The sequence below is a fragment of the Mirounga angustirostris genome, unplaced genomic scaffold, assembly GCF_029215605.1.
Source record: "Mirounga angustirostris isolate CCGP_5_RB_7025 unplaced genomic scaffold, mMirAng1.0.hap1 SCAF_13, whole genome shotgun sequence".
In the NCBI taxonomy this organism is placed as follows: Eukaryota; Metazoa; Chordata; class Mammalia; order Carnivora; family Phocidae; genus Mirounga; species Mirounga angustirostris.
The window spans coordinates 60,822,123-60,831,364 of NW_026991721.1; the positions used below are offsets into that span (position 1 = coordinate 60,822,123).

The following is a 9,242-nucleotide window of genomic DNA, read 5'->3' on the forward strand; positions in this document are numbered from 1 at the left end:
TCCTCTACAAATATCAGGACTTTTCTGTCCAGTTGAACCTGAAAATTAGGTCATTCCTAGAACAGGGATAGGTGTGGTGGCCGAGGCAGGCCCTGCCCCAAGGTGGAGCTGTGTGAGGAGAGTGGGCAGGTAAGGGGAGGCGGCTGAGGCGCCTAGGGAGGTAGTCCAGGGACTGAAGAGACATGGCTGATGAGGACCTGGTGGGTACCAGTTGGGACCAATTGGGTGAGAGGGGCACAGTGGCAGGACCTCCAGGCTAGGGATGGAAAGCAGGGTCAGATGGGAATTCGGGAGCTGGGGACCTTAGCCAGTACCTGAGGCCTGGGTGACAAGGTTCAGCTTCCTCGGGAGGGCCAGGCATTTAGCCCCAGTGAAGAATTCGCAAGCACCTCAGGACACTGAAACAAACCCTTCCCTTAGGACTTGGACTCAGGCCACAGCTGTTGAGAGATCTCACAGAGGGAGCCATAGGGATGAGCCAGCTAACTCTAGTCCCTACTGCTGGTGAGTCAGAACCAGCAGAGAAGCTGGGAGGCACTGGGCAGTAGAGGGGGGCAGACCAGGCCTGGGGGCAGCAGTTTGACCCCTGTGGCAGGTAAGTTCACAAGCAGCTTATTCTGAGATGGAGGTGATGCTTTTCCTGGGCTTTATGAAGCAGGGAAGGATGTTGGAAAGAGCACTGTGAAGGGAGCTCGGAATCCAGGACTTCATTCTGGCTACTCCATTAATTCCCATTCTGGCTCTAGGCAAGTCACTTGGCTCTCTGCGCCTGTTTCTCCTGAAGTTGAAGAGGCTGGACTGCTTGACTGAGCTCTCTTGGAGTTCTGGTGTTCTGTGAGTACATGACCCGTGGCCTTGCTGTGTGTTCTGTGGTTGGCAAGGCCAGGGTGGGGGATGAGAACAGGGCAGGCTGGGGTTTGGAGGTCCTGGCCATGGCAGTGCCAGCTTCTGGATTGCTGGCAGGGGAGGCTGGGGTGGACACCCGAGACAGGTGATTGGAGGTCCTGCTTTGTTCCAGAGCTTTGGAACATAGCTACTTTTCTTCTGATGGATTTATAGCTGTATGGAACTAAAATGACTGTACCGGCTGGGGCAAATGGCAGTGGTGGTGCAGGGTCAGGGGAGGAATAGCTGTGGAGGAGGGACGTGACGGGGGCTGATCTGTGTCCCATGCAGCTGGTGTGATTGGGGCTCAGGGTGATAAGGGAGTAGAGACAGGAGCATGTCATGGAGGTGAGGCAAGGATTTCTTGCCCACACTGATGTTTGAAGTCATCAGGCAGTATGGTTTCTCAGGTAGAGTGACAGGATGCTTTTAAACAAAAGCAGACCCTGGGGGCAGGAACATTATTTCTGTGGCCAAAGGTAGAAAGAAAGGCACAGTCCGGAGGACAGTTTTTTTCTAAGTGGGGACTCACAGGAACCCGTTGATATCTGACCCCTTCATTCTGAAAAATCCTGTGCCCTGATGACAGATAAATGCCAAGCCTGGGTCTCACCTGGGGCATTCTGACCCAGCATGTACTTGGGAGAGCGGCGCACCTTTTTTCTCCATCCTGAGCAGTGTGGGCTGTCCTGACATCGAGCAGGTAGAGCTCCTGGCTCAGCTGTGTGTTCCAAATCAGTGTCCCCCTCTGAAACTCCGGGCAAACGTTTTGGTCTCCCCTAATCTGAAGAGTAACAAAGAAAACCCTAGACAGGTGTATGTGTGTCTGTGTGTGCGCGCACGTGGTGGGTGTACTGATGAGTGCCAGGCCAAGCTGTCGGGGAGTCGGTGGGCATTAGGGAACAGCTTGCCCATGCTGTCACCAGAGGAGGCAGATTTCTGCACATCTAATGGTGCTAGAGAACTGTGCCATCCGACTGGAACCTAGTGTCCGAATGAGGGCCCGGCACCCAAGAACCTTTGGAATCAGGCTGAGCCTGCATCAGGGTAACAGGGACCCAGAATTACCTTCTTACAAGGTCACATTCCTCAGCCAAGATTTAATCCCACCCCGGCTTTGCTCCTGGGCCCTCTCCAGCACTGCAGACCCACTAATCACCAGGCCAGGAACGCCCCAGTGCACCAAGAGGGCACTGTCCTGGTGCCGGCCCCTCCCCCCCCAGGCTGGTTTGCCCTGGGTGGGACAGTCTGGGTGGCATTGCCTTCTCTCCACCACCAAGTAAGTGTCAGAGAGCCGAGGCAGTGACGGTCTGGGCTCCTCTGGGAGAAGGCTTCTGAGAGCGTGTTTTTCATGGAACTGAGTGTGTGCACCAGTAATTGTGTATCTGGGCTATGGGCACGTTGTGCCAGGGTGTGTGTGCACCACTGAGTGTATATGGATGAGTTTGTGCACCTTTGCAGGCAGCTGCCTGTGTGCCATCAGGAGTAGCGATGTGGACGTGTGTGTGTGTGTGTGTGTGTGTGAGAGAGAGATGTATTTGAATGGAGACAGGTGTGCTGGAGAGAATTGACTCTGGGGGGCAGGGCGAGGGGAGACTGGCTTGCTCTCTCCCTCCCTCTTCTTCCCCTGAGCCTTGGGAAGTGGGGGAGGATGGTACACCACCCCTTCCCCGGGGCAGGACCAGGTGCATGAGGGTCATGAGCCTGCTCCGCCTCCGCCTGGGCGGCTTCTGCACAGCAGGGGGACTGCAGAACCAGCGGACTAAGCAAGGCGCAGGAGGGGCCGCTTCCATGTGGGAGCTGATAGATGTCTGTGTGACCTCGGGTGATGAGCTGCAGGGGAGGGCGGCGGAGGACCCGGCCCATCCCAGAGGAGCTGGGAGCGGGAACCCTGCCTCTGCTACGAGGAGCTCTGGGGCAGTCCGGGGCTGCATCAATGTTGGATGAGCCCACGCTGCCTTCGCGCGCCTCGATACCATCTTCCATGGTCTCACTTTTAGTGTAACTGGAGAGCCCGGGGCTCAGCGCTGAGCCTGCCCCTGGCGATCTCCTCACCACGGCGCCACCCACCGGGGGACGGCAGCTGGGGTGGGCAGGCCGGGCCGGCTCTGGTGGACTGTCCCGGGACCGGGTGGGGGCCGGCCCGCCAGGCCTTTTCGGGCAGGGGGGTCGGTTCCAGCCTGGCCTCTCCTAGGGCCCCTGAGTCCTGGTGCTGGGTTACACCTCCTCTCGCCTCAGGCCACCTCGTGCTCCCCGGGGTGTCATCTGTCCAGCGACCCGTCCTTGGGGCAGTTCTGTCCCATCCCCCGCCTGGCTTTGGGAGTTTCCTGCTCGGGAAGGGGCTGGAGGGGCATCGGCTAGACGAACAGAGATCCCTTAGGGGAAGGAAGGGGAGTAGTGGTGACTGCGCAGAGCCTCCCACTGCAGGTAAGTGTCCGGAGCCCTGAGTGCGTGCTGGGAAAGGGGGGGGCAGGACTGAGGTCTGGGGGTCCCGACTGGCCATGCTCCTCACCACCCCGACCTTTTCTACTCCAGCCCCCGCGCCTTACGCCTTGTGACACCACACCCAGCCTTGCCCTAAGAGAGAGCGCTGGTGACGCGGGCTGGTGCTCCATCGAGCATCTGGTACAAGTTGGCGTGTTGGGCTGTGGCCTCGGGTGGTCCAACATGGACAACCACCGTGGTGGGCAGTGAGGTTGGATTGGATCAGCAGCCTGTTTTTGTAAATAGTTTAAGGGGACACAGGCATGCCTACTTGTTTACATACTGTCTTTGGCTGTTTTCCCACTCAGCCACAGAGCTGAGTACAGCTCAGCCTGCAAGCCTAGAATATGTACCATCTGGCCCTCCAAGAAAATGCTTGCCCACCCCGCTCACCTGTTCTGCAGTCCCTGCTCCTTTTTACCCTACACCTGGGCTGGTTCCCTCCTGCCCTCCTCCGCAGGCCCCACACCACTGGCTCAGCCAGGCTGAGTGCTGGCCACACCTGGGAACGCAGACTTTGGGGACCACCACTTCACATCTTATCACTACTGCTTTCTCTGGCAAGAAAGGAGAATAACTGAGGGCCACAAGTATTCCCAGGCATTCAGTAGGTTGTCTGAGAGCTGAGGGTTGAGCCGCTACAGCCCCCTTGCTTGACCCCAAGCTGAAAGCGAGCCCCTTCCTAGGCCGTAGGAGCAAGGTGGGTTAGCTGATGGTGAGCACCCAGGTCTGGCACCTGAGAGGCTGGGCAGGCCAGTTCTCGGTGTGGGCTTCCTGTCACCTCTCCCTGTGGGCCATGCCAGGAGCAGGTGACAGCTGAGGTCCCAGTGGAATGGTGGGGAGACAGTGCTGTGTGAACAGATAATAAACAGAGACACCAGAATGCTCTGGACGCAGCCGGGGCGCTCCAGAGGCAGGAGCCTTCCCCCGCCTGCTGCCTTAGAGCTTCCAGACCCTGGGGCCCATTGTGCCTTCTCTACGCCAAGCCTCAAGCCTTTGTGAGCGAGACTAAACCCTTTTCTTCAGTTCCTGTTCACACAGCTGAGTTCAGGGGAAGAGCAAAGCGGAGGGAAAGCCCAGGGCCTGAAGACAGAGCTGCACTCCCACCGCGCCATCACTAGGTGGCACCCTCGAGGCGCCGGCTCCTGCGGGGAGGGCTCCGCCTGTCCCGACACGTACCCTTGGTCTACTCACGGCCTGCGAGGCTGCGGTCCCCCACATTCTGAATCCCGCCAGGCCTGACCAGCTCTGTCTGCCCACTGAGGCAGCTCACCGATACCTCCAGACTCTGTACTTCAGGGCATTTTTACCTGCGAGTCCAAAGGGCTCATCAGCCTGACCTGCAGTCCTAGTCATTATTACCTGCTTCTCCTCCTCCTCCCCAGGGCTCCCTGGAGACAGGGACTGTCTTCCTCTTCGGAGCCCAGGGTCCGGCTCGGCAGGGAGGGTGTGTGGTGGTGAGTGAGGTTCACTAGGGCAGAGTGCCACTGTCTCTGCCCGCCACCGGAGCCGGTGTGCTGGCGAGAATTGACTCTGCGGGGCTGGGTAGGGGTGGGGGAGAGACTGGCTTGCTCTCTCCCTCCCTCTTCTTCCCCTGAGCCTTGGGAAGTGGGGGACGACGGTACACCACCCCTTTTGCTGGTGCAGGACTAGGTGCGGTGGGCTCATGAGCCTGCTCTGCCTGCCTGGACGGTTTCAACCGGAGCGGAGCTAGTGAATGCTTTTTTCCTATCTGGGTGTCCTGGCTATCCTGCTGGGAAGCCGGGTGGGGGCTGGGGGGTCCAGGCCCCTGTACCCTGGGAGGGGAGCTGGTTCGGAGATAGGAGTAGCCTTTTCCTGCTCTGGCCTGGTTCTGTTGGTGCCAGCATCCTAGGCTAGGGCCATAGCAGGCTGCTTGTTTCTGGGTTCCGTTTCCAGGCATACCTGGTGTCGTCTGGCACTGGGAGCAAGCACATGCTCATCAGGAGCAGAGGTGGGGGCTGGGACCCACTTTAGCATCTGTGGTGGCCTTGCCCCTCCCACCTGGCCCCAACTCGGGACATTCCAGGAGCCTCCCAGTCTAACAGGGCCCAACTGTGTGGCTGTCCTAGTGTCCCAGATGGAGGTTTGGAGGGCTGCATCTGTGTTGGGGAGGACAGCCACCCCCTCCCCAAGCAACTCCTTCTGATAGCTAGGGATGATGTCAGCAAGGGACCTCCGCCCAGCGCCAGGGCGGACGGACGGTGTGGGTGAGGTGTGAGGTCTGGACCGTGCCTAGAGACTAAGGATGATCGTTGAGCGTCCCGCACCCACTGTAGTTCCTAGGAAGAAGGGTGGAAACCGTGTCCCGTTGAGTCAGCGGAGGCCAGGCCAACTTGTGCCCTTGGGTGTGACCCCTTGCAGACTCTTCTCCCTGATGGACTGACACTGACATGCAGGTGCCATTTCTCTGCCTGGAACAGGCTCCACCGTTAAGACTGGCGTCGTTCACTGGGGTAATTACTGGTTTGGGTTCGATTTCCATTCAAAACAGTAATCCCAGCCTGAGCTGGGTGTCAGATCTGAAGGCTGATTATTAGTAACATTTATCAACAGCCTCTCTCAGCTTCAGGCAATTACAGCTAATCTGCAGTTCCTGCTCCCTGTCTCGTGGAACTGCCTGCCCCTTCCCTGCCCGCCCCCTCGCCCCTCCGTTCCCTGCTCCTCCCTCCCCTCCCCTCCCCTCCCCTAGGCAGCCAGCCTGAGGGAGGGCAGGAGATGGGAGCCCCCTTCTGAGTCACTGTCACCCCCACATGTGGGGGCCCGCGTGCACACTGGGCACCTGGGCTCTTCATCGGCAATCTTCATGTTGCAGAGTCTCGGGAAGTCTGAATCCGATTCTGTCAGAACTGAGAGGAATCCCTGCAGTTTGCAGAAGGCATGTCTCCTGGCTCCTGTCATATGATGTATTTTCACCTGCAGCAGGGGCCCTCTTGCCCCTGGACTCCTCTGCCCTCCCCTTCGGGCCCGAGACTAGCATGAGGCATGTCTCCTGGCTCCTGTCATATGATGTATTTTCACCTGCAGCAGGGGCCCTCTTGCCCTTGGACTCCTCTGCCCTCCCCTTCGGGCCCGAGACTAGCATGAGGCACGTGGGGCCTTTATTTACCTCAGGTACAAAATTTAAGGGACTGCTGAAAAGCTCAGGAATTGACATAACTAATATTTCAATGCAATACCTTTGAATATCAAAACTAACGCAAAAACATCCATAATGAACAAAATCAAAATGTGAATAGAGGATCCAACCCTTGATTGCAGGATTTGGCCTCATTGCCTCACACTAATTCCGGCCCCCGTGGAACCCTGTTATAGTTTAAAATTTGGTTGTTTTGTGTATGGGGGTATTTTTGCATTCAATTTGACTTAAAATATTATCTTGATAGCTGAGTCTTTTGGCACCTCATTCAGCTCCCCCTCATTTCCCATTGGGCCCTAACCCCTGTTCCCTTCATTTCTTCTTGTCTACTACCTCTGGTCGGGGCTCAGCATCTCTCTGAGTGGGGCCCCAACCCTGGGCTGGCCTTCTGAGGATGTGGACCTAGGGAAGGGACTGGACAGATGCTTGCTGGCTGACATCAAAATGGTTTCATGATTGCCGGCCTGGGCAGGGAAGGTGGAAGGAAATAGCAGGAAGCTACGCTGGCGCCTTGGAGGCCTGCTGTGTGGCTCACAGAGACAGCATGGATAAGATAAATCTTATCTATAAGATAAGACTCACAGGAAGTCCTAGCTGCATCCTTCAGTGTGAGCTGCTGTGTGGGATATTCAGGGGGATGTGTCCAGAGAACAGGTGGATGGAGGGTTCTGGAGTTTAGGAGAGGAGTGGGCCCACGATGCAGGCGTGGATGTTCTTGGGTTGTGGGAGGTGGGGGCGCCTGGGTGGCTCAGTTGGTTGAGTGTCTGACTCTTGATTTCGGCTCAGGTCATGATCTCAGGGTTGTGAGGTCAAGCCCTGCATCAGGCTCTGTGCTGGGTGTGGAGCTTGCTTCAGATTCTCTCTCTCCCTCTTCTCCCCACCCCCCACATGTGCTCTCTCTCTCTCTCTCTCTCTTAAAAGGGTTGTGGGAGGTGAAGCCCTGTGAGGGGGAAGATCACTCGGGTGCCTTTTAGGTGGAGTGGGAGGACAAGAGGCTGAGGACACAGGCGAGGAAATCCTAGAACCCCCATCAGTCTCTCAAAGACGCACAAGCACAGACCTGCTACCAACCCAGGGCAGGCCACAGAGAGCGGCAGTGAATGTGTTTTCTGGCTGTGGTTCCTCCAGATGGGGACTTTGTCCTCAGTGCACCTGGCTCTGCCTGGGTTGCTATAGTAACCGCAGATGCAGGCATACAGGGTCTCGGTGTTGCCATGGAAACGAGCAGCTGGGTGTCCCTGAGTGGCATGGCCACTGAAGCCTTGGAGATTCGGGCTGGTCCTGAAGGGCTTGGGAGGGGGACTGTGACCAGCAGAGAGGGTTTCTGTTTCCCAGTGAATCCTGATGGTGGTTGTTAGTGTGACTGTTGCCTCGGTGATGGAGGGAGACACCCAGGTGGCTTGTGGCAGCTTCAGTTGGGAGCTGAGTAGTGTAAGGAACTGCAACAGGATCCCGGTCTTTGTGTGCAGCCTGAAGCAGCACCAGCCTCCGGACTCCCCCCAGCCTTTGGCTGCCATGGAGGACAGGACCCTCTGCCTTCTTCCTGGGTTTGCACCCTTTTGCCAAGACAGGGGTTTTGTTCCCAGGAGGCACTATCCGGCCCATGGGATCTCAGCAATCGAAGCAACACAGGAAGCCTGGGCCCCTGAAACGGGGCCACCGAGGAGATCGGTAAGCATTCGGCACCCCTGCCTTTAGCCCAAGGATCCCACCCTTGGGTCCTCCCCACCCCCCCACCCTGCTCGACCCCACCACTAGCCTGTCACCACATGGGATCCCACAGTCCTCCCACAGCCTCAGGCTCTAGACAGGTGAACAGGGAGGCTCTGCTCCTCCACCTGCCCCAGATCGGAGGGGTTTCGTCCAGCGTGGGAGCGAGGCCTCTGCCCTTGGCAGCTCCGTACTCCTGCCCTCTGTCTCTTCTGGTGGGCTTCTCTCCCCAGTCTCCACCTGACCCCCCTGCTTCGTCCCCGGCTCTGCTCGTTACTGTCCTCATTCTGGGCTGCCTGCTTGCTGTCCCAGAGCCCGTCCACCCTGATCCCATTGGATTCCCAGCTGAAGTGGCCAAGACCAAGGGCCCAAGAGAGGCCTTGAGTGACCATGGTCTGGCCAGGCAAGGGGCAGGAATGAAGAAGTGAGGCAACAAGGGCATGGAGTCACCCCTTCTTTTCCCCCTCAGGAGAACAACCAGGAGGAAGTACTGGAAGGAAGGAAGGGAGATCGCTCGGTGAGCTGGCAGGGGAGGAGGGAGCACTGACTGGGAGAGGGCCATTCACAGGAGACTGCAGGGAGGTGGAGGGGAGGACATGGGCAGCTCGGTGGCCATGGAGCCCATGCGTGCTGGGGGTGTGTGTGAAATGGGGCCCAGGGGAGGGGTGACCCCAGGCAAAGGCTGTACTCACTATGGCTCTTGTGACCTTGGTTTGTTCCTCTTAGATCCTTCTGTGGTCCTTCTGCCCTGCTCCAGCCAGGTGGTGCTGCCCAGAGTCCCCAGGGTCCCGGGCTCTGCTCCCCAGCCTATCCTGGGGGAATCTTGGCCAGGCCTTCCCCAGAGAGAAGGTGTCCTCAAGCTGTGGCCCGGCATCACTGAGGGAATTCCTTCCCACTGTCCACACGCCCGGACCCCCCATGCTACCTGCACCAGGCTGATAACCCAGGCCTATCTTCTACAGTCACAAAGTGGGTCTTTCCCAAGACTCCTGACAGGACCTCATTT

At 58.0% G+C, this 9,242-nt stretch overlaps 1 long non-coding RNA gene across 1 annotated transcript; it reads left to right on the plus strand.

Annotated features, from left to right (window-relative positions):
* The first annotated feature begins 290 nt into the window (after positions 1-290).
* On the plus strand, positions 291-8,718 carry LOC135362384 (uncharacterized). The gene is made up of 3 exons (XR_010407004.1): positions 291-834; positions 8,113-8,197; positions 8,706-8,718. It is a non-coding gene; the product is annotated as an uncharacterized LOC135362384 (long non-coding RNA).
* Positions 8,719-9,242: the final 524 nt, after the last annotated feature.